A 23,414-nucleotide genomic window follows, 5' to 3' on the forward strand; every position below is an offset into this window, starting at 1 on the left:
ATGGCGTCTCCCATTGGTCGCACATGGCCGGGGGTGCACAAAATGGCGGCACCCGTCCCTCAAACGTGGCGTCTGCGTAACAAGATGGCGGCGCCCAGGGTCCGCACGTGTCCCTGGAATATGGGGGTGGCGGCGACCGCTGGCCACACGGGGCCCGTGGAGAAGTTTGTGGTGGTGGTCCGCATTCGCCACTGGAGACCACGGCCACCGCTCGGGCCTGACATACCCCCACGAAATGGCCCTTTTTGCCGCATCCCTTGCAGGTGGATGCGCGGGCCGGGCAGCGCTGGCGGGGGTGCTTGACCTGCCCGCAAAAGTAGCAGCGGGGCCCCTCGGGGTTGGCAGGCCGCCTTGCAGCGCAGGCCTGCGGGGGAACGGGGGAAGTCTCGGGGTCGGCCGCTGCGGGGTTCCACGCTGCCCAGGGGGCTGCCGCGCAGTCGGGAACGTAGGTGCGGGCGTTCCTGGAGGCCACGTCCAGGGAGCCTGCAAGGGCCTGTGCCTCCCTGAGACCCTGGGTGTCCTTCTCTAACAGGCGCTGGCGGATTTGAGATGAAAGCATACCTGCCACAAAAGCGTCCCGGACTAAGAGTTCCGTGTGTTCGCTCGCCGAAACTTGCGGGCAGCTGCAGCTTCTTCCCAGCACCAGGAGTGCACGGTAGAATTCCTCCAACAATTCCCCAAGGGTTTGTCGCCTTGTTGCAAGCAGGTGCCGGGCGTAGACCTTGTTTACCGGGCGAATATAGTGTCCTTTTAGCAGCTCGATTGCTGCATCGAAGTCTTCCGCTTCCTCGATGAGGGTGTAAATCTCCGGGCTCACCCTTGAGTGCAGGACGTGCAGTTTCTGCTCTCCCGTGGGTGCGTTTTTGGCCGTCTTGAGATACCCTTTAAAGCACGCCAGACAGTGCTTAAAGATTGCCGCTGAGTTCGCCGCGTGGGGGCTAAGTTGCAGACACTCCGGCTTGATTCGGAGTTCCATCCTTTCTTCTTAAAAACTGGCTTATTAAATTGATGCACGATCAATGACCACTAAAGCGAGGTTGTAGTCCAACTGAAGGTTTTAAGCTTCATAAGCTAGATGTTTCCCCCAGCAGCTCAGGTACAGAATGAGGGCTGCTGGGGCAGCTCGGGTTCTTATACCCCGCCTATCAGGGCGGAGCTATTATACACTCTAGCCAATAGCAAGCATACAGTTTCCACCAATGGGGCTTTAGCCTCTCAGATACCGTAATACCTATAATACCACAATGACCTTCCTATGCTTCTCCCCGGTGTTTACAACCACTACTTGAGCTCTCCAGGGTCTGTTGCTAGCCTCAATGACACCTTCCTTCAGTAACTGTTGGACCTCTGACCTAACCAAGATCCGGTCCTGGGCACTGTAGCGTCTGCTCCTGGTGGCGCCTGGTTTGCAATCCGGGTTCAGGTTCGCAAACAGGGAAGGCAGATCGACCTTGAGGGTCGCGAGGCTGCAGACAGTGCGGGGGGGTATAGGGCCGCCGAATTTGAAAGTTAGACTTTGGAGGTTGCACTGAAAATCCAACCTTATGGGTGTGGCCGTGCAGAGGTGGGGAAGGACGTAGAGTCGATAGTTTCTGAACTCCCTTCCTTGGACTGTGAGGTCAGCTACACAAAACCCCTTGATCTCTACTGAGTGAGATCCGGAGATTTTTTGATTAACGGGGTGGAGGAGAGAACAGTGCCTTACCGTGTCGGGGTGTATGAAGCTCTCCGTACTCCCAGAGTGGATTAGGCAGGACGTTTCATGCCCGTTGATGAGCACCGTCGTCGTAGCAGTCGAGAGTGTTCGGGGCCGAGACTGGTCCAGGGTCACCGAGGCTTCTCGGGGCAGCAGTTGGATGTAAATGTAAATGTAAATCGCTTATTGTCACAAGTAGGCTTCAAATGAAGTTACTGTGAAAAGCCCCTAGTCGCCACATTCCGGCACCTGTTCGGGGAGGCCAGTACGGGAATCTCTTCGGGCGGTGTGTGGTCAGCCGAACTGGGGTCCTGCGAGTCCAAGATAGCGGCGCCCATTGGTCGCACATGGCTGGGGGTGCACAAAATGGCGGAGCCCATCCATCGCACGTGGTGTCCATTGGACAAGGTGGCGGTGCCCGGAGGCCACACGTGGCCCTGGAGGAGGAAGATGGCGGCGCCCGCTGGGCGCACGGGGACTGTGGAGAGGATTGTGGTGGCGGTCCGTATTCGCCGCCGGAGAACACAGCGACCGCCCGGGCCTCGCATATCGCCACAAAGTGGCCCTTTTTACCGCATCCCTTGCAGAGGTGGACGAACGGGCCAGGCAGCGCTGTGCCCACAAAAATAGCAGCGGGGCCCCCGTGCCAGGCCGTCTTGCAGCACAAGCTTGTGGGGGGATGGGAGATGTATACATTGTATATGTTGTTTACATTGTATATGTTGTGTTGCCCTATTATGTATTTTCTTTTCTTCCCTTTTCTTCCCATGTAATGAATGATCTGTTGAGCTGCTCGCAGAAAAATACTTTTCACTGTATCTCGGTACACGTGACAATAAACAAATCCAATCCAATGCCTTGGGGTCGGCCGTGGGGTGTTCCACACTGCCCAGGGGGATGCCACGCGGTCGGGGACGTAAGCGCGGGCGTTTCGGGAGGCCACATCCAGGGAGCCGGCAAAGGCCCGTGCCTCCTTGAGGCCTAGTGTCTCTTTCTCCAGCAATCGCTGGCGGATTTGGGAGGACAGCATACCTGCAACGAAAGCGTCCCGGATCAAAAGTTCTGTGTGGTCGCTCGCCGAAACCTGCGGGCAGCTGCAGTTTCTCCCTAACACCAGGAGCGCACGGTAGAATTCTTCCAGTGATTCCCCAGGGATTTGTCGCCTCATCGCTAGTAGATGTCGGGCGTAGACCTGGTTTACAGGGCGATTATAATGTCCTTTCAGCAGCTCCATTGCTGCATCGAAATCGTCCGCCTCCTCGATGAGGGTGTAGATTTCTGGGCTCACCCTCGAGTGCAGAACTTGTAGTTTCTGTTCCCCCGTGGGTGTGTTTTCGGCCGTCCCGATATATCCGTTGAAGCACGCCAGCCAGTGCTTGAAGGTTGCCGCTGAGTTCGCCGCGTGGGGGCTGAGTTGCAGACACTCCGGCTTGATTCGGAGCTCCATTCTTTAAAAAACTAGCATATGAAATTGATGCACGATCAATAACTCCCGAAGCGAGATTGGAGACAATTAAAGGCTTTAATACGCCAGATATTTCCCCCAGCAGCGCAGGTACAGAAGAAAGCTGCTGGGGCGCCACAGGCTCTTATACACCGCCTTGCAGGGCGGAGCTAACATACAGGCTTAACCAATGGGAACAAGTACATTCTCCACCAATGGTATTCCGGCATTACCAGGTACCGTAATCCTTCTAACACAGACTACCACAACATCTTCATTGTTTAACCTGCTGATCAATAGCCAATTGCCTTTGTGCTGGTCTCTGAAAGATCCATCCAACTGGTCCCATTTCCGCTGCTCTTCCCCCCCATAGCCCTGAAGATTTTCCATTTCCAGTATTTCTCAAATTCCCCTTTGAAAGTTATTATTGAACCTGCTTCCGCCGCCCTTTCAGCAGCAGCTTCCAGATCACAACAACTCGCTGGGTGAAAACAGCGTAGTTTTCCATCTGGTTCGTTTGCTAATCCTCTTACACCCGTCTCCTCTGCCTCCGACACTTTACACATTGTCTCCCTATTTACTGCATCAAAATCCCTAACAATTGGGAATATTGAATTTCCCCGTAACCAAGGTAGTGTTAACATTTCAGAATAAGAGCAGTGCGGGGAGAGAGGTGAAGCTGAGGCCATCTCAGTCAAGCCTGGAAATTGCGATTGGATCCAAATTTGGGGTGACTGTGTGCAATCACGGGGGTTTACTAACCCCCACTGAATTGCCCCGGAGTCTCCAGGGATTAACAGATTCATCTGCAGAATACTGCTGGGAGCAAAAACACAGGAGAAGAATCCTAGGGACAGCTACAACAAAGACACGCATTCTGCGTTTACACTTACTGTCAAAAAATTATCGGCGAAAGGTTTCTGAACCTGACGAGGCAGCTGAATGCTGACGATGGTGTGATGGAGCCGCCAGGATTACATCCAACCAGGATTGGCAACACCGTCAGCAGTCCTCCAGGGAATGTTGTGCCCAAGAAATATGGTTCCAGTTTGTGAGATGGATTCAGCTGTGGTTCAATGTGGTCAATGGGTTTAAAGGAAGACATCAGACTGAATTACATAGAATATGGAGCAGAGAAATAGGCCATTCAGTCCAACTGATCTGTGCTGCCGTATATTTGGGGCAGCACGGTAGCACAGTGGTTAGCACAATTGCTTCACAGCTCCAGGGTCCGAGGTTCGATTCCTGCTTGGGTCACTGTCTGTGCGGAGTCTGCACGTCCTCCCCGTGTGTGCGTGGGTTTCCTCCGGGTGCTCCGGTTTCCTCCCACAGCCCAAAGATGTGCAGGTTAGGTGGATTGGCCATGATAAATTGCTCTTGGTGTCCAAAATTGCCCTTCGAGTTGGGTGAGGTTACTGGGTTATGGGGATAGGGTGGAGGTGTTGACCTTGGGTAGGGTGCTGTTTCCAAGAGCCGGTGCAGACTCGATGGGCTGAATGGCCTCCTTCTGCACTGTAAATTTTATGATATTCTCCATCAGTCCACTGCTATCGCTGCTGTTTGTAGCTACCCCGACCATGAAATCTGCTGCCGTGACATCCTCGCACACCCACTGTAGCTCATCTGCACCCACTCCGTTATGTCTGTCGACCCCTCTTTCTGTTGTCCGAATACATGCATACAAATTATCAGGAGGCCATTCGGCCCCTCGAACCTGCTACCCCCTTCAATAAGATCATGGCTATCTGACTGTAACCTCACCCCACGACTCCCTGATAAACTTTCACCCCCCCCCCCCCCGATAATTAAGAATCTGTCTCGCTCTGCCTTAAGGATATTCAAAGCATCTGTTTCCACTGCCCTCAGAGGAAGAGAGTTCCAGAGACTCACAGCCCCCGAGAGAAAACATTTCTCCTCATCTCTCTGTGAAATGGAAACCCCGTATTTTTAAACAGTGACCCCCAGTTCGAGGTTCTCCCACAAGAGGAAACACCCTCTCCCCATTCCCCCTGTCGATGCCCCTCAGGGTCTTATATCTTTCCATCAAGTCGCCTCTCATTTTTCCAAATTCCCGTGGATCCAAGCCCGGCCTCTTCAACCTTTCCTCATCAGACAACCCGTCCATTCTGGTGCTGGTCTAGTGAACCTTCTCTGAACTGCTTCCAACGCATTTACATCCTTCCTTAAATAAGGAGACCAATCCTGTCCATAGTACGCCAGGTGTGATGTCACCAGTGTCCTGTACAATGGAAGCGTAACCCCCCCCTTTTATATTCAATTCCCTTTGCAATAAACAGCACCATCCTATTCGCTTTCCCCACTCTACCCTCCACTCTGTCCTCCAGGAGAGATCTCTGGAGCCTTTCAGCTAAAACATTGGCGTTTTCCTTACTGGATGGCGGCTGGGTTTGTTGCTGCTGTAAGACTGCGGATTAGTATTGGCAGTGAGCAGAATGCCTGTTCCAGGCCAGTGTCCCTTGCACCACCACGAGGTGCTCTTAGCAATATGGCAGTCGGGGTGGAACATCGTAAACACCCCTGTTTAACGCAGGTGAAATGGATGCCGCAGCATTGCTGTGTCGATCCCATGTGTTAATGCTGAGTATCGCTGCACTCTCACAGTCACTCCTATTTACGCCCTGATTGAACAAACAGTGAGCTTGACCCAGAAAGAAATCCTCGGCCTCGTAAACCACTCTGGGAAATGTATCCCGAACTTGGCACCCCTGCACACATTGTTTAAAAACAGCTGCGGTGAGTGTGGCAGGCTCCACAGGATGAAGCCTTCGCGAAGGTGAAGCAGCCATTACTCTCACCATACATCCGGGCTCATTCCAACCCCAAGACAGAACAGGTATTAACATGTGATGCCTCTCCATGTGGAGTAGGGGCAGTCCTTCCCACAGTTGGCACAGAGAGATCTATAGCAAACACACCCTGAACTTTGGTGGACAAGGAAAGGCGCTGTTCTCTGATTGAAAAGGAAGGAATGGCGGTTATTTTTGTGGTGGCGAAATTCCACCAATATGTCTACGGCCGACATTTCACCATCGTAACAGACAATAAACCCCTGCTGGGCCTTTTCAAAAAGGATAAAGTGATTCCCCCCATCGCCTCGACTCGGATCCAACATTGGGCATTATTGTGAGTGGCCTTCGAATAGTCTCTCGAGCACCACCCAGGAACTATCGTTGCCAACGCCGATGCCATGATCGCTTCCCGCTGCCCATAAGGTTGGCCTGTCTGCCCACACTGGAAGACGACACCATGACCTTGAACTTCCTGGATACCTATTGAATCTATTGTATATCCTATGTTTTTTCATGTATGGAACGATCTGTCTGGACTCTACGCAGAACAACACGTGTCACTGTACCGCGGTACACATGACAATAAATCTAAATCCCAATCCAATACCTTGCCAGTATCCGCAAAGCAGATTCAGGTGTGGGCCCTGAAGGACCCCACACTGGAAAGATTGCACCGTATGATCCTCAGTAGTGAATCCAAGGACACCCATGGATGACATGAAGTCCTTCCTCACTAAACGACAAGAGCTGAGTGGAGAAGCTGGCATCATCCTGTGGGAGCACTGGTATTCGTCCCCGCCCAGGTCGGCGCCCAATCCTGATGCAATTGCTCAATGGACACCCGGGATATCTAAGATGAAAATGCCATGCCTGGTGGCCCAGACTCAATACTGACATCGAGAATTCCTTATTGTCACGAGTAGGCTTCAATGAAGTTACTGTGAAAAGCCCCTAGTTGCCGCATTCCGGCGCCTGTTCGGGGAGGCCGGTACGGGAATTGAACCTGCGCTATGCCTTGTTCTGCTTTACAAGCCAGCTGTTTAGCCCACTGTGCTGAACCAGCCCCTAATTTGATGAGGCCACCTTTCCTGTGCCAGGAGAACCAGAGCCTTTCACCCTCGGTCTCTGGCCAGGAAGACCATGGGCACTGGTGCACGTGGACGTTGTCGGGTCGTTCTTGGGATCGATGTTAGAGGTATGTCCTCCACAACTTCTCATGCAACAATAGAAAAACTCTGGCAAAGTTCCTGTGCCCATGGCATCCCAGAAGTCCTTGTATCGGATAATGGTAAACCCATTTACCAGTGGAGAATTTCAGGCATCAATGAAGTCGAACAGCATTAACACATCCGAACGGTGCCTTACCGTCCATCCGTTGTCCAATGGCCTGGCCGAATGGACAGTTCAAACATTATAACCGGAATGAAGAAACAGTCGGCTGGCTCCCTGGGCACGAAATCTGGCCGCGTTCCTCCACCACACACGATGATGGGAGTCATACCAGCGGAATTGTTAATGGGTCGGCGACTACGCACCAGACTCAACCTGCTGATTCCCAATTTGGTGGGAGGGGGGGGTCAAAGCAGGAGATGCAAAAACGAACGACCAAACCAGAAGACCCAAGAGGACCTTCAGAACAGGAGATGCCGTCTATGTGCAGAACTTTGGACATACATCCCAAAGGATCCCAGGGGTCGAGCTGGAAAAGCCTGGTCCGAATGTGCGTCGTGGGAGTGGCTTTATTTCCAGTTTACAATAAACCTGTTTGGCCTTTCGCTCCGCGCCGCCTACGTCCGGTTTATTATCAAATCACACGGTTAAAATGCCTCGGACGTGTTTGACAGGACACTGGACTTGAATAATCATTGCACAAACATTGAATTATGTTGGCGCCTTGTTGTACAAATTGTGGGTGAATATTAGAGGCAGATTGTTGTGTTTCTGATTAGATTGGGGGTTGAAGCAGTGAAGAGACACAGCTGTTAGACAAAGGGAACAGTTACTACAATTATACTGGTTGCTGTCCCTGCTGACTTTCTGATTCAGTGAAACCTCCAAACTATTCCAAAGTTATTTCTCCAAACAGAAATCACCACATTCAGACTTTTCAATAAAGGCAGAGGTTTCTCTCTGAAGATGGTTCGTTAATTAAAATGTAACAAGCCTCGATTAGTCCTTTAATCATCTTCACCGAACGATACAAGTGCCTCCTTTTGCACTGTAAATTCTATGATAATCTATGAATACCATGTCATACCCGTACAGCGCAGGACGGTGGACTGAGCCTCTGCCGGGGAGGGGATGGGAATTCCTTGCGTTCAAAAATTAAAAGCAACGGATGGGAGCAAAATCCTGGGATGGATCCCACATAAACCGGAGCTTAAACTTGGAAGTGATCGCAGTTTCAAATTGTCTGAGATCGGGAACGTCTGGAATGAGGAGTTCCACAGGGACGGGAGCTTAGGGCAAATCTGAAGGTGTCATACATAGATTAACATAGAACATACAGTGCAGAAGGAGGCCATTCGGCCCATCGAGTCTGCACCGACCCACTTAAGCCCTCACTTCCACCCTATCCACGTAACCCCTCCTAACCTTTTTTGGGCACTAAGGGCAATTTAGCATGGCCAATCCACCTAACCTGCACGTCTTTGGACTGTGGGAGGAAACCGGAGCACCCGGAGGAAACCCACGCACACACGGGGAGAACGTGCAGACTCCTCACAGACAGTGACCCAGCGGGGAATCGAACCTGGGACCCTGGCGCTGTGAAGCCACAGTGCTATCCACGTGTGCTACCGTCCTGCCAAGGCTCAGAAGTAGTATCTCTCTGTCTCCCTTTTATTCTTCATTGCTAGTGGGCGACACATTAGCACAGTGGTTAGCACTGTTGCTTCACAGCGCCAGGATCTCAGGTTCGATTCCTGGCCTTGGGTCACTGTCTGTGCGGAGTCTGCACGTTCTCTCCGTGTCTGCGTGGGTTTCCTCCGGGTGCTCCGGTTTCCTCCCACAAGTCCCGAAAGATGTGCTGTTAGGTGAATTGGACATTCTGAATTCTCCCTCTGTGTACCCGAACAGGCGCCGGAATGTGGCGACTAGGGGCTTTTCACAGTAACTTCATTGCAGTGTTAATGTAAGCCTACTTGTGACACTAATAAAGGTTATTATTATTATTAAGAACCATTATAGAGCAAGAGAGTGAGGCAGAGAGCCTTAGGGAGGGCATTCCAGACCTTGCTGGCCAGGCAGCTGGAGCCATGGCCGTCAACGTTGGCTTGATTAAAATCTGGAATAAGCAAGACGCCAGAATTGGAGCAGTGCAGATATTTTGAGGGCCTGTAGGGCTGGAGGAGATTACAGAGATAGGGAGGGTGCAGGCCATGGACGTGAACCTGGAAAAACACAGCACAAGTGGGGAGTGTGTGAGGGGAGTGTGAGGGGAGTGTGTGAGGGGAGTGTGTGAGGGGAGTGTGTGGGGGGGTGAGGGGAGTGTGTGAGGGGAGTGTGTGAGGGGAGTGGGTGGGGGGGTGAGGAGAGTGTGTGAGGGGAGTGTGTGAGAGAGTGTGTGGGGGGAGTGTGTGAGGGGAGTGTGTGAGGGGAGTGTGTGGGGGGAGTGTGTGTGGGGGGGGAGTGTGTGGGGGTAGTGTGTGAGGGGAGTGTGTGAGGGGAGTGTGTGAGGGGAGTGTGTGAAGGGAGTGTGTGAGGGGAGTGTGTGAGGGGAGTGTGTGGGGGGAGTGTGTGTGTGGGGGGGGTGTGAGGGGAGTGTGTGGGGGGAGTGTGTGTGGGGGGGGAGTGTGTGAGGGGAGTGTGTGAGGGGAGTGGAGTGTGTGAGGGGAGTGTGTGAGGGGAGTGTGTGGGGGGGGGAGTGTGTGGGGGGGGGAGTGTGTGGGGGTAGTGGAGTATGTGAGGGGAGTGTGTGGGGGGAGTGTATGTGGGGGGAGTGTGTGGGGGTAGTGGAGTATGTGAGGGGAGTGTGTGAGGGGAGTGTGTGAGGGGAGTGTGTGAGGGGAGTGTGTGGGGGGGTGAGGGGAGTGTGTGAGGGGAGTGTGTGAGGGGAGTGGGTGGGGGGGTGAGGGGAGTGTGTGAGGGGAGTGTGTGAGAGAGTGTGTGGGGGGAGTGTGTGAGGGGAGTGTGTGAGGGGAGTGTGTGGGGGGAGTGTGTGTGGGGGGGAGTGTGTGGGGGTAGTGTGTGAGGGGAGTGTGTGAGGGGAGTGTGTGGGGGGAGTGTGTGTGGGGGGGGAGTGTGTGAGGGGAGTGTGAGGGGAGTGGAGTGTGTGAGGGGAGTGTGTGAGGGGAGTGTGTGGGGGGAGTGTATGTGGGGGGAGTGTGTGGGGGTAGTGGAGTATGTGAGGGGAGTGTGTGAGGGGAGTGTGTGAGGGGAGTGTGTGGGGGGGGAGTGTGTGAGGGGAGTGTGTGAGGGGAGTGTGTGTGGGGGTAGTGTGTGAGGGGAGTGTGTGAGGGGAGTGTGTGAGGGGAGTGTGTGGGGGGGAGTGTGTGAGGGGAGTGTGTGAGGGGAGTGTGTGGGGGGAGTGTGTGAGGGGAGTGTGTGAGGGGAGTGTGTGAGGGCAGTGTGTGTGGGGGGGTGGGAGTGTGTGGGGGTAGTGGAGTGTGTGAGGGGATCTCGGATGGTGCAGCGCACCCGGGTATCCCTGGGTTCAATGCCCAGCCTATGTTGCTTTGGATGGTTAAGAAGGCAAATACAATGTTAGCATTCATGTCAAGAGGGCTAGAATACAAGACCAGGGATGTACTTCTGAGGCTGTATAAGTCTCTGATCAGACCCCATTTGGAGTATTGTGAGCAGTTTTGGGCCCTGTATCTAAGGAAGGATGTGCTGGCCTTGGAAAGGGTCCAGAGGAGATTCACAAGAATGATCCCTGGAATGAAGAACTTGTCGTCTGAGGAATGGTTGAGGACTCTGGGTCTGTACTTGTTGAAGTTTAGAAGGATGAGAGGGGATCTTATTGAAACTTACAGGATACTGTGAGGCCTGGATAGAGTGGACGTGGAGAGGATGTTTCCACTTGTAGGAATAACTAGAACCAGAGGACACAATCTCAGACTAAAAGGACAATCCTTTAAAACAGAGATGAGGAGGAATTTCTTCAGCCAGAGGGTGGTGAATCTGTGGAACTCTTTGCGACAGAACATTGTGGAGGCCAAATCACTGAGTGTCTTTAAGACAGAGATAGATAGGTTCTTGATTAATAAGGGGATCGTGGTTATGGGGAGAAGGCAGGAGAATGGGGATGAGAAAAATATCATCCATGATTGAATGGCGGAGCAGACTCGATGGGCCGAGTGGCCTAATTCTGCTCCTATGTCTTATGGTCTTATAGTCCATCCGGTCCAGGTGACTTATCCACCATCAAACATTTCAGTTTCCCCAGAACCTTCTCCTTAGTGATGGCCACTGCACTCACCTCTGCCCCCTGGTTCTCCTGGAGCTCTGGCATCCCACTGGTGTCTTCCACCGTGAAGACTGATGCAAAGTAACTATTCAATTCATCTGCCATTTCTTTGTTTCCTATTTTTACTTCTCCAGCCACATTTTCCAGTGGTCCAATGTCTATTTTTGCCTCTCTCTTACCTTTTATATATTGAAAAAAACTCTTCCTATCTTCTTTTATATTACTAGCTATCTTGCACTCATATTTCATCTTCTCCCTCCTTATTGCTTTTTTAGTTATCCTCTGCTAGCTTTTAAAGGCTTCCCAATCCTCTGGTTTCCCACTAATACTCGCCACTTTGTATGCTTTTTCTTTAGCCTTTATGCTGTCCTTGACTTCCCTCGTCAGCCATGGATGCCTTGTCCTCCCCTTGTTTCCTCCTCCTTGGGATGAATTTCTGTTGTGCCTCCCTAATAACCCCCCAAAACTCCTGCCATTGCTGTTCCACTGTCTTCCCTGCTAGATTCCTTTTCCAATCAACTCTGGCCAGCTCCTCCCTCATGTCTTTGTAGTTACCCTTATTTAATTGTAATACCGTTACATCTGATTGCAACTTCTCCCTCTCAAACTGCAGGGTAAATTCTATCATATTGTGGTCACTGCTCCCTAAGGGTTCCTTCACCTTAAGTTCCCTAATCAAGTCTGCCTCATTACACATCACCAAATCCAGAATTGCCTGTTCCCTAGTCGGCTCTGTCACAAGCTGCTCCAAAAAACCATCTCTTAGACATTCCACAAATTCCATTTCTTGGGATCCACTACCAACCTGATTTTCCCAGTCCACCTGCATATTGAAGTCCCCATGATTATTGTAATGTTGCCTTTTCTATCTCCTGATTTATTTTCTGCCCCACATCCTGACTACTGCTCGGGGGTCTGTACATAACTCCCACCAGATCTTTTTTACCTTTGCGATTCCTCAACTCTACCCACAGAGATTGTATGCCTTCTGATCCTATATCGCTCTTTACTATCGATTTAACCATATCTTTCTTCCCGAGCACCTGCCTCATAATCACAGAATCATAGACTTTACAGTGCAGAAGGAGGCCATTTGGCCCATCGAGTCTGCACCGGCTTTTGGAACGGGCTCCCTTCCCAAGCCCACAACTCCATCCTACCCAGTAACCCCACCTAACTTTTTTGAACACTAAGGGGCAATTTATCATGGCCAATCCACCTAACCTGCACATCTTTGGACTGTGGGAGGAAACCGGAGCACCCGGAGGAAACCCACGCACACACGGGGAGAACGTGTAGACTCCACATAGACAGTGACCCAAGCCGGAATTGAACCTGGGACCCTGGAGGTGTGAAGCAACAGAGCTAACCACTGTGCTACCGTGCTGCCCAAACTCCACATCATTCCAGTTCGGGGTATAAACATTAACTACAACCACCAGCATCCCCTCCAGCTTTGTTCGCCAGCACCTTCCTCATCGGTGCCCCACGTCTCGGTCGACATCCATGGACCGGTCAAAGGCCCGCCCCCCCATCAATGCCTCCAGCATCTTGGCTACATACGAATCAGAGTCCGCTCCCTCGATGCCTTCAGGGAGCCCCTCGATTCTTAAGTTTTGTCTCCGGGAGCGATTTCCCCAGGTCCTTCACTTTCTCCTTTAACCACTTCTGGGTCTCCCGCATCACACCCATCTCGGCCGCCAACGAGGCGAGCTGCTCCTCGTGCTCCCCCACCGTCTCCGCTACTTTCCAAATAGCCTGACCCTGGAACTCCAGCCTCTGTTCCACATGGTCAATTCACGCTTTTAGTGGTTCCACCGCCCTGGCCAGGTCCTCCTGGGCTTCCCTCCTCTGCCGGCTGAACCCCACCAACTGCTCCCTTGAAGGGGCAGCACGGTAGCACAGTGGTTAGCACTGTTGTTTCACAGTGGCACGGTCCCGCGTTCATTTCCAGCCTCGAGTGACTGTGTGGAGTCTGCACGTCCTCCCCGTGTGTGCGTGGGTTTCCTCCGGGTGCTCCGGTTTCCTCCCACAGTCCAAAAGTGTGCAGGTTAGGTGGATTGGCCATGATAAATTGCCCTTAGTGTCCAAAAAGGTTAGGTGGGGTTACTGGGTTATGGGGGTACAGTTGAGTCGGGTGCTCTTTCCAAGGGCTGGTTGCAGACTCGATGGGCCGAATGGCCTTCTTCTGCACTGTAAATTCTATGATTCTATGACCACTGGGCAGGCAGGACAGGCCCTTTACTCTCTGCCATCTTGACCTGTGGCATACAACGATTCTCTTTCTCCAACTGCTCCCTTCTTCTCGACCCTCCTCAGGTCTGTGGACCCATCCACCAGCCCCAGTGGAGTTTAACTTTCTTCAGTCGCCCCTGCACGTTTTTTCACCGAAACATCCGCCCAGCAAACTGGGAAAAGGACCGAGAAAGCCACCTCGAGCGGGGGCTGCCAAACATGTGACTGTTCACTCCATGGCTGTCCTGGAAGTCCCCAACACTGATCCTTGAGGTACTGCACTGCTCACTGCCGGTCAAAAATGTTCCGTTCATGCCGTCTATCTGCCCCCTGTTCATTCGCCAGCCCTATATCTGTGCTAATATATTAGCTCCAACTCCATGAGCCCTTCCTTACCTTGCCTATTATGTGGCACTTTCTCAAATGGCTTTTGGAAATCCAGGAATACACATCTACTAGGCCCCCTCGGGCAGGACCTTCAGTTTGGCACTATTGAGGTGCCTGAAGTTTGGGGGGTAGCAAATGTTGTGTCCTTGTTTAAGAAGGGCTGTAGGGATACGCTTAGGAACTGCTGGCCAGTTAGCCTTACTTCCGTAGTAGGTAAGTTGTTCGAAGGTATATTCCGAGGGACAGGATCTACAGGCATTTAGACAGACAAGGACTGATTAGGACAGTCAGCATGGCTTTGTCAGGGGAAAGTCATGTCTCACGAATTTGATTGAGTTTTTTGAAGGGGTAACCAAGAAGGTAGATGAGGGCAGTGCGAGCGACGTTGTCTACATGGACTTTTAGCAAGGTCTTTGACAAGGTACCGCACGGTAGGTTCTTGCAAAAGGTTGAATCTCATGGAATCCAGGGTGTGGTAGCCAATTGGATACACAATTGGCTCGGCGACAGAAGACAAAGGGTGGTTGTGGAGGGTTGTTTTTCAAATTGGAGGCCTGTGACCAGCGGTGTGCCTCAGGGATCGGGGCTGGGTCCACCGTTATTTGTGATATATATAAATGATTTGGATGAGGATATAGGGGGCATGGTTAGTAAGTTTGCAGATGACACCAAGATTGGTGGCATAGTGGATAGTGAAGAAGGTTATATAAGATTGCAACAGGATCTAGGAAGGATTAGAACGGCTAAAAGAGGTTATGAAAGATCGTTGGCAAACAGGATTAAGGAAAATCCTAAAGTATTTTATACATATGTGCGGAGTCTGCACGTTCTCCCCGTGTGTGCGTGGGTTTCCTCCGGGTGCTCCGGTTTCCTCCCACAGGTTAGGTGGAGTGGCCATGATAAATTGCCCTTAGTGTCCAAAATTGCCCTTAGCTTTGGGTGGGGTTACTGGGTTATGGGGATAGGGTGGAGATGTGGGATTGGGTAGGGTGCTCTTTCCAAGAGCCGGTGCCGACTCGATGGGCCGAATGGCCTCCTTCTGTACTGTAAATTCTATGATATGTAAAGAGCAAGAGGGTAGCCAGAGAAAGGGCTGGTCCATTCAATGATATTGGAGGGAATCTATGTCTGGAACCAGAGGAAATGGGAGAGATACTGAATGAATGCTGTGCCTCAGTATTCACAAAGAGACGGACTTGGTGGATGAGGAGTATAGGGTAGAATGTGTAGATATTCTGAGTCATGTTGATATTAATAAAGAGAAGGTGTTGGGTATCTTAACAAGCATTAAAGTAGATAAGTCCCCAGGGATGGGATCTACCCCAGAATACTGTGGGAGGCAAGTGAGGAAATTGCTGCGGCCTTGACAGTAATCTTTGTATCCTCATTGGCTCCAGGTGATGTTCCAGAGGACTGGAGAGTAGCCAATGTTGTTCCAGTATTTAAGGAGGGCAGCAGGGATAATCCAGGAAATTATAGGCCGGTGAGCTTTACGTCAGTGATAGGGAAATTATTGGAAAAGATTCTAAGAGATAGGATTTACTCACATTTGGAAACATGGGGCGGGATTCTCCGACCCCCTGTTGGGTCGGAGAATCGCCGGGGGCTGGCGTGAATCCCGCCCCCGCCGGTTGCCGAATTCTCCGGCACCGGATATTCGGCGGGGGTGGGAATCGCGCCGCGCCGGTTGGCGGGCCCCCCCCCCCTCCCCCCCCCGGCGATTCTCCGGCTCACGATGGGCCGAAGTCCCGCTGCTGGAATGCCTGTCCCGCCGGCGAGGATCAAATCACCTCTCTTACCGGCGGGAAAAGGCGGCGTGGGCGGGCTCCGGGGTCCTGGGGGGGGCGCGGGGCGATCTGGCCCTGGAGGGTGCCCCCATGGTGGCCTGGCCCGCGATCGGGGCCCACCGATCCGCGGGCAGGCCTGTGCCGTGGGGGCACTCTTTTCCTTCCGCGTTCGCCATGGTCTCCACTATGGCGGAGGCGGAAGAGACCCCCTCCACTGCGCATGCGCGGGGATGCCGTGAGCGGCCGCTGACGCTCCCGCGCATGCGCCGCCCGGCAAAGTCAGTTTCCCGCCAGCCGGCGGGGCGGAAATCAGTCCGGCGCGGGCCTAGCCCCTCAAGGTGAGGGCTCGGCCCCTCAAGATGCGGAAGATTCCGCACCTTTGGGGCGGCACAATGCCGGACTGATTCGCGCCGTTTTTGGCGCCGGTCGGTGGACATCGCGCCGATTGCGGAGAATCCCGCACATGGGCTTATTGGTGATGGACAGCATGGTTTTGTGAAGGGGAGCCTCACTAATTTGATTGAGTTTTTCGAGGAAGTGAGAAAGATGATAGATGAGGGGAAGGCAGTAGATGTTGTATACATGGACTTCAGTAAAGCCTTTGACAAGGTACCTCATGGTAGACTGGTGCAAAATCGAAGTCACACGGGATCAGAGGAGAACTGGCAAGTTGGATACAGAACTGGCATGGGCGCAGAAGACAGAGGGTAGCAGTAGAAGGGTGCTCTTCTGAATGGAAGGCTGTGACTAGCGGCATTCCATGGGGATCAGTTCTGGGGCCTTTGTTCTTGGTGTATATAAATGATTTGGAAGAAAATGTAGCTGATCTGATTAGTAAGTTCGCAGACGACACAAAAATTGGCGGAGTTGCTGATAGTGAAGAGGATTGTCAGAGGATACAAAGAACAAAGAACAAAGAAAATTACAGCACAGGAACAGGCCCTTCGGCCCTCCCAGCCTGCGCCGATCCAGATCCTTTATCTGAACCGGTCTTCTATTTTCCAAGGATCTACTTCCCTCTGTTCCCCGCCCGTTCCTATATCTGTCTAGATGCATCTTAAATGATGCTATCGTGCCCGCCTCTACCACCTCCGCTGGCAAAGCGTTCCAGGCACCCACCACCCTCTGCGTAAAAAACTTTCCACGCACATCTCCCTTAAACTTTCCCCCTCTCACCTTGAAATCGTGACCCCTTGTAATTGCCCTTGGTGTTGGGTGAAGGTGTTGAGTTTGGGTAGGGTGCTCTTTCCAAGAGCCGGTGCAGACTCAAAGGGCCGAATGGCCTCCTTCTGCACTGTAAATTCAATGATAATCTATGATTAATCTAGGACAAAGGTTCGGCACAACATCGTGGGCCGAAGGGCCTGTTCTGTGCTGTATTTTCTATGTTCTAAGTTCTATGTTTGACACCCCCACTCTTGGAAAAAGCTTGTTGCTATCCACCCTGTCCATACCTCTCAGAATTTTGTAGACCTCAATCAGGTCCCCCCTCAACCTCCGTCTTTCCAACAAAAACAATCCTAATCTACTCAACCTTTCTTCATAGCTAGCACCCTCCATACCAGGCAACATCCTGGTGAACCTCCTCTGCACCCTCTCTAAAGCATCCACATCCTTCTGGTTACGTGGCGACCAGAACTGCACGCAGTATTCCAAATGTGGCCTAACCAAAGTCCTATACACCTGTAACATGACCTGCCGACTCTTGTACTCAATACCCCGTCCGATGAAGGCAAGCATGCTGTATGCCTTCTTGACCACTCTATCGACCTGCGTTGCCACCTTCAGGGTACAAAGGACCTGAACTCCCAGATCTCTCTGTGCATCAATTTTCCCCAGGACTCTTCCATTGACCGTATAGTCCGCTCTTGAATTGGATCTTCCAAAATGCATCACCTGGATTGAACTCCATCTGCCATTTCTCTGCCCAACTCTCCAATCTATTTATATTTTGTTGTATTCTCTGACAGTCCTCCTCGCTTTCTGCAACTCCACCAATCTTAGTATCATCTGCAAACTTGCTAATCAGACCACCTATACCTTCGTCCAGATCATTTATGTATATCACAAACAACAGTGGTCCGAGCACGGATCCCTGTGGAACACCACTAGTCACCCTTCTCCATTTTGAGACACTCCCTTCCACCACTACTCTCTGTCTCCTGTTGCCCAGCCAGTTCTTTATCCATCTAGCTAGTACACCCTGAACCCCATACAACTTCACTTTTTCCATCAACCTGCCATGGGAAACTTTATCAAACGCCTTACTGAAGTCCATGTATGTGACATCTGCAGCCCTTCCCTCATCAATTAACTTTGTCACTTCCTCAAAGAATTCTATTAGGTTTGCAAGACATGACCTTCCCTGCACAAAACCGTGCTGCCTATCACTGATAAGTCTATTTTCTTCCAAATGTGAATAGATCCTATCCCTCAGTATCTTCTCCAACAGTTTGCCTACCACTGACGTCAAGCTCACAGGTCTATAATTCCCTGGATTATCCCTGCTACCCTTTTTAAACAAAGGGACAACATTAGCACTTCTCCAGTCCTCCAGGACCTCACCCGTGCTCAAGGATGCTGCAAAGATATCTGTTAAGGCCCCAGCTATTTCGTCCCTCACTTCCCTCAGTAACCTGGGATAGATCCCATCCGGACCTGGGGACGTGTTCACCTTAATGCCTTTTAGAATACCCAAAACTTCCCCCTTCCTTATGCCGACTTGACCTAAAGTATTTGAACATCCATCCCTAGCCTTAACATCTGTCATGTCCCTCTTCTTGGTGAATACCGGTGCAAAGTACTCATTAAGAATCTCACCCATTTCCTCTGACTCCACACATAAATTCCCTCTTTTGTCTTTGAGTCGGCCAATCCTTTCTCTAGTTACCCTCTTGCTCCTTATATACGAATAAAAGGCTTTGGGATTTTCCTTAACCCTGTTAGCCAAAGATATTTCATGACCCCTTTTAGCCCTCTTGATTGTGCGTTTGAGATTTGTCCTACTTTCCCGATATTCCTCCAAAGCTTCATCAGTTTTAAGTCGCCTAGATCTTATGTATGCTTCCTTTTTCAACTTAGCTAGTCTCACAATTCCACCCGTCATCCATGGTTCCCTAATCTTGCCATTTCTATCCCTCATTTTCACAGGGATATGTCTGTCCTGCGCTCTAATCAACCTTTCCTTAAAAGATTCCCACATTTCAAATGTGGATTTACCCTTAAACAGCTGCTCCCAATCCACATTCCCTAGCTCCTGCCGAATTTTGTTATACTTGGCCTTTCCCCAATTTAGCACTCTTCCTTTAGGACCACTCTCGACTTTGTCCATGAGTATTCTAAAACTTACGGAATTGTGATCGCTATTCCCAAAGTAATCGCCGACTGAAACTTCAACCACCTGGCCGGGATCATTCCCCAATACCAGGTCCAGTATGGCCCCTTCCCGAGTTGGACTATTTACATACTGCTCTAAAAAACTCTCCTGGATGCTCCTTACAAATTCTGCTCCATCTACGCCTCCAACACTACATGAGTCCCATTCAATGTTGGGGAAGTTAAAATCTCCCATCACGACCACCCTATTGCTCCTACATTTTTCTATAATCTGTCTACATATTTGTACCTCTACTTCACGCTTGCTTTTGGGAGGCCTGTAGTAAAGTCCCAACAATGTTACTGCACCCTTCCTATTTCTTAGCTCTACCCATATTGCCTCAGTGCTCGAATCCTCCATTGTGCCCTCCTTAATCACAGCTGTGATATCATCTCTGACCAGTAATGCAACTCCTTCACCCCTTTTACCTCCCTCTCTATCCCTCCTGAAGCATCTATACCCTGGGATATTAAGTTGCCAGTCTTGCCCTTCCCTCATCCAAGTCCCAGTAATATCAATGACATCATATTCCCAGGTACTAATCCAAACCCTAAGTTCATCTGCCTTACCTGCTACACTTCTCGCACTGAAACAAATGCACCTCAGACCACCTGTCCCTTTGCGTTCATCATCTCTTTCCTGTCTACTCTTCCCCTTAGTCACATTGAGTTTATTATCTAGTACCTTACTGGCTTTAGTTGCTGCCTCTTTACTGACCTCTAACTTCCTAATCTGGTTCCCATCCCCCTGCCACATGAGTTTAAAACCTCCCCAACAGTGTTAGCAAAAGCACCCCCTAGGACATTGGTTCCAGTCCTGCCCAGGTGTAGACCATCCGATTTGTAATGGTCCCACCGCCCCCAGAACCGGTTCCAATGTCCCCAAAATCTGAACCCCTTCCTCCTGCACCATCTCTCAAGCCACGATTTCATTCTGACTATTCTTGAATTTCTACTCTGACTGTCTCGTGGCACTGGTAGCAATCCTGAGATTACTACCTTTGAGGTCCTACTTTTTAACTTATCTCCTAACTCCCTAAATTCTGATTGTAGGACCTCATCCCGTTTTGTACCTATATCGTTGGTGCCTGTGTGCACCATGACAACTGGCTGTTCACCCTCCCCCTTCAGTATGTCCTGCAGCCGATCTGAGACATCCCTGACCCGTGCACCCGGGAGGCAACATACCATTCGGGAGTCTCGTTTTTGACCACAGAAACGCCGGTCTACTCCCCTTACGATTGAATCCCCTATGACTATAGCCCTGCCAGTCTTTTTCCCGCCTTTCTGTGCAGCAGAGCCAGCCACGGTGCCATGAACCTAGCTACTCCTGCCTTCCCCTGGTGAGTCATCGCCCCCAACAGTATCCAAAATGGTATACCTGTTTTGGAGGGAGATGACCGCAGGGGACACCTGCACTGCCTTCCTGCTCTTTCTCTGCGTTTTGGTCACCCATTCCCTGTCTCCCTTACCAATCCTAATCTGCGGTGTGACCAACTCACTGAGCGTGCTATCCACGACCTCCTCAGTATCGCGGATGCTCCAAAGTGAGTCCATCCGCAGCTCCAGAGCTGTCATGCGGTCTAACAGGAGCTGCAGCTGGACACACTTCCCGCACATGAAGGAGTCAGGGACATCGGCCGCGTCCCTGAACTCCCACATTGAGCAAGAGGAGCATAACACAGATCTGGGATCTCCTGCCATTTTTACACTCCCAACAGTAAGTTTTCTAAAAAAAAAAGTACTCCCCTACTCAGCAAGCACTCACTCAGCAATCACTGCGCCCCGCACGATAACACCTCAGGGAAAAGAAAAACTACTTACCAGTCACATCCAATCACTTACCTGCAGGCTGTGACGTCACGGTTCAACTTCTTTCTACTTCTACCTGCCCTCGAGTCTCCCTCTTGATCTTTACTCGGTTGGGATCCTTACTGTGATTGTCTTTTTTTTTTGGTTAGAGGAGGAGGTAGGGAGGGAAACACTGAAGAAATGTTTTGGGTTTAACTGTCACTTGACAGCAGCTCCTCCACAAACCACCTTTTGGATGCAGTGACCGCAATACACGGATGCAAATTTTCCCCGCAACAGCCAATCAGCGGCACCACTCTACTGCTCTCTGCTGGAATACAGCAGGATACAAACTGGTTGGAATCCTGGGCGGAGAAATGGCAGATGGAATTTAATCTGGACAAGTGTGAGTTAATGCAATTTGGAAGGTCCAATAATGTAGGAATTACACAGTAAATGGTCGAACCCTTGCAAGTATTGACAGGCAGAGAGATCTGGGCGAGCATGCCCATCGATCACTGAAAGTGGCAATGCATGTGGATAAGGTGGTCAAGAAGGCATACGGCATGCTGGCCTTCATTGGTTGGGGCATTGAATATAAAAATTGGCAAGTCATGTTGCAGCTGTACAGGACCTTAGTTAGTTAGGCCTCATTTGGAATATTGTGTGCAATTCTGGTCGCCACACTACCAGAAGGATGTGGATGCTTTGGAGAGGGTACAGAAGTGGTTTACTAGGATGTTGCCTGGTATGGAGGGCATTAGCTACGAGGAGAGGTTAGATAAACTCGGTCTGTTCTCACTGGAACGACGGAGGTTGAGAGGTGACCTGATAGAGGTCTACAAAATTATGAGGGGCATAGGCAGAGTGGATAGTCAGAGGCTTTTCCCCAGGGTAGAGGGGTCAATTACTAGGGGGCATAGGTTTAAAGTGTGTGGGGAAAAGTTTAAAACAGTTGTGCGAGGCATGTTTTTTTACACAGAGGGTGGTAAATAATGAAATGAAATGAAAATCGCTTATTGTCACAAGTAGGCTTCAAATGAAGTTACTGTGAAAAGCCCCTAGTCGCCACATTCCGGCGCCTGTTCGGGGTTAGGGTTAGGGTTAGGGTTAGCGCGCTGCCTGGGGAGGTGGTGGGAGCAGGTACGATAGCGGCATTTAAGGGACATCTAAACAAATATATGAATAGGGTGGGACTGGAAGGATACGGGCTCTATAAGTGCAGGCAGTTTTAGTTTAGGCAGGTACCATGGTCGGCGCAGGCTAGGAGGGCCGAAGGGCCTGTTCCTGTGCTGTATTGTTCTTTGTTCTTTGATCTTGACCAATTAGACCACTGGGCCGATGAATGGCAGATGGAGTTTAATTTGGATAATTGTGAGGTGATGCATTTTTTAAATTTAAAAAAAAAAAATCTAGAGTACCCAATTCATTTTTTTCCAATTAAGGGGCAATTTAGCGTGGCCAATCCACCTACCCTGCACATCTTTGGGTTGTGGGGGCGAAACCCACACAAACACGGGGAGAATGTGCAAACTCCACACGGACAGTGACCCAGAGCCGGGATCGAACCTGGGACCTCAGCGCCGTGAGGCAGCAGTGCTAACCACTGCTCCACCGTGCTGCCCCCTTTTAAAAATATATAATTTTAGAGTACCGGGATCGAACCTGGGAGCTTGGCGCCATGAGGCATCAGGGCTAACCCACTGCGCCACCGTGCTGCCCCGAGGTGATGCATTTTGATAGATCAAATTAGGGCAGGACCTACTCAGTTAATGGTAGGGAGTTGGGGAGAGTTACAGAACAAAGAGATCTCGGGGAACAGGTTCATAGCTCCTTGAAGGTGGAGTCGCAGGTGGACAGGGGGTGAAGAAGGCATTCAGCAGGCTAGGTTTTATTGGTCAGAATATTGAATACAGGAGTTGGGACGTCTTGTTGAAGTTGTACAAGACATTGGTAAGACCACACTTGGAATACTGTGTTCAGTTCTGGTCACCCTATTATAGGAAGGATATTGTTAAACTGGAAAGAGTGCAGAAGAGATTTACGAGGATGTTACCGGGACTTGATGGTCTGAGTTATAAGGCGAGGCTGGTTGGGCTGGGATTTTTTTCCCTGGAGCGTAGGAGGCTTAGGGGTGATCTTATAGAGTCTATAAAATAATGAGGAGCATCGATAAGGTAGATAGTCGACATCTTTTCCCAAAAGATGCAGCCTTCAGGACCCGCGACAACGCAGAATCGCCGAGCAGAAACTTATAGCCAAGTTCCGCACACATGAGTGCGGCCTCAACCGGGACCTGGGATTCATGTCGCATTACATTCATCCCCCACCATCTGGCCTGCGAAATCCTACCAACTGTCCTGGCTTGAGACAATTCACACCTCTTTAACCTGGGGTCACCCCATCTCTGGATCTGTAAAGATTTAATCACCTCCTAATGCTCGCATTCCAAGCATTGTCTGGCATCTTTGAATCTGAC

Source organism: Scyliorhinus torazame, chromosome 13 (assembly GCF_047496885.1).
Source record: "Scyliorhinus torazame isolate Kashiwa2021f chromosome 13, sScyTor2.1, whole genome shotgun sequence".
Classification (NCBI taxonomy): domain Eukaryota; kingdom Metazoa; phylum Chordata; class Chondrichthyes; order Carcharhiniformes; family Scyliorhinidae; genus Scyliorhinus; species Scyliorhinus torazame.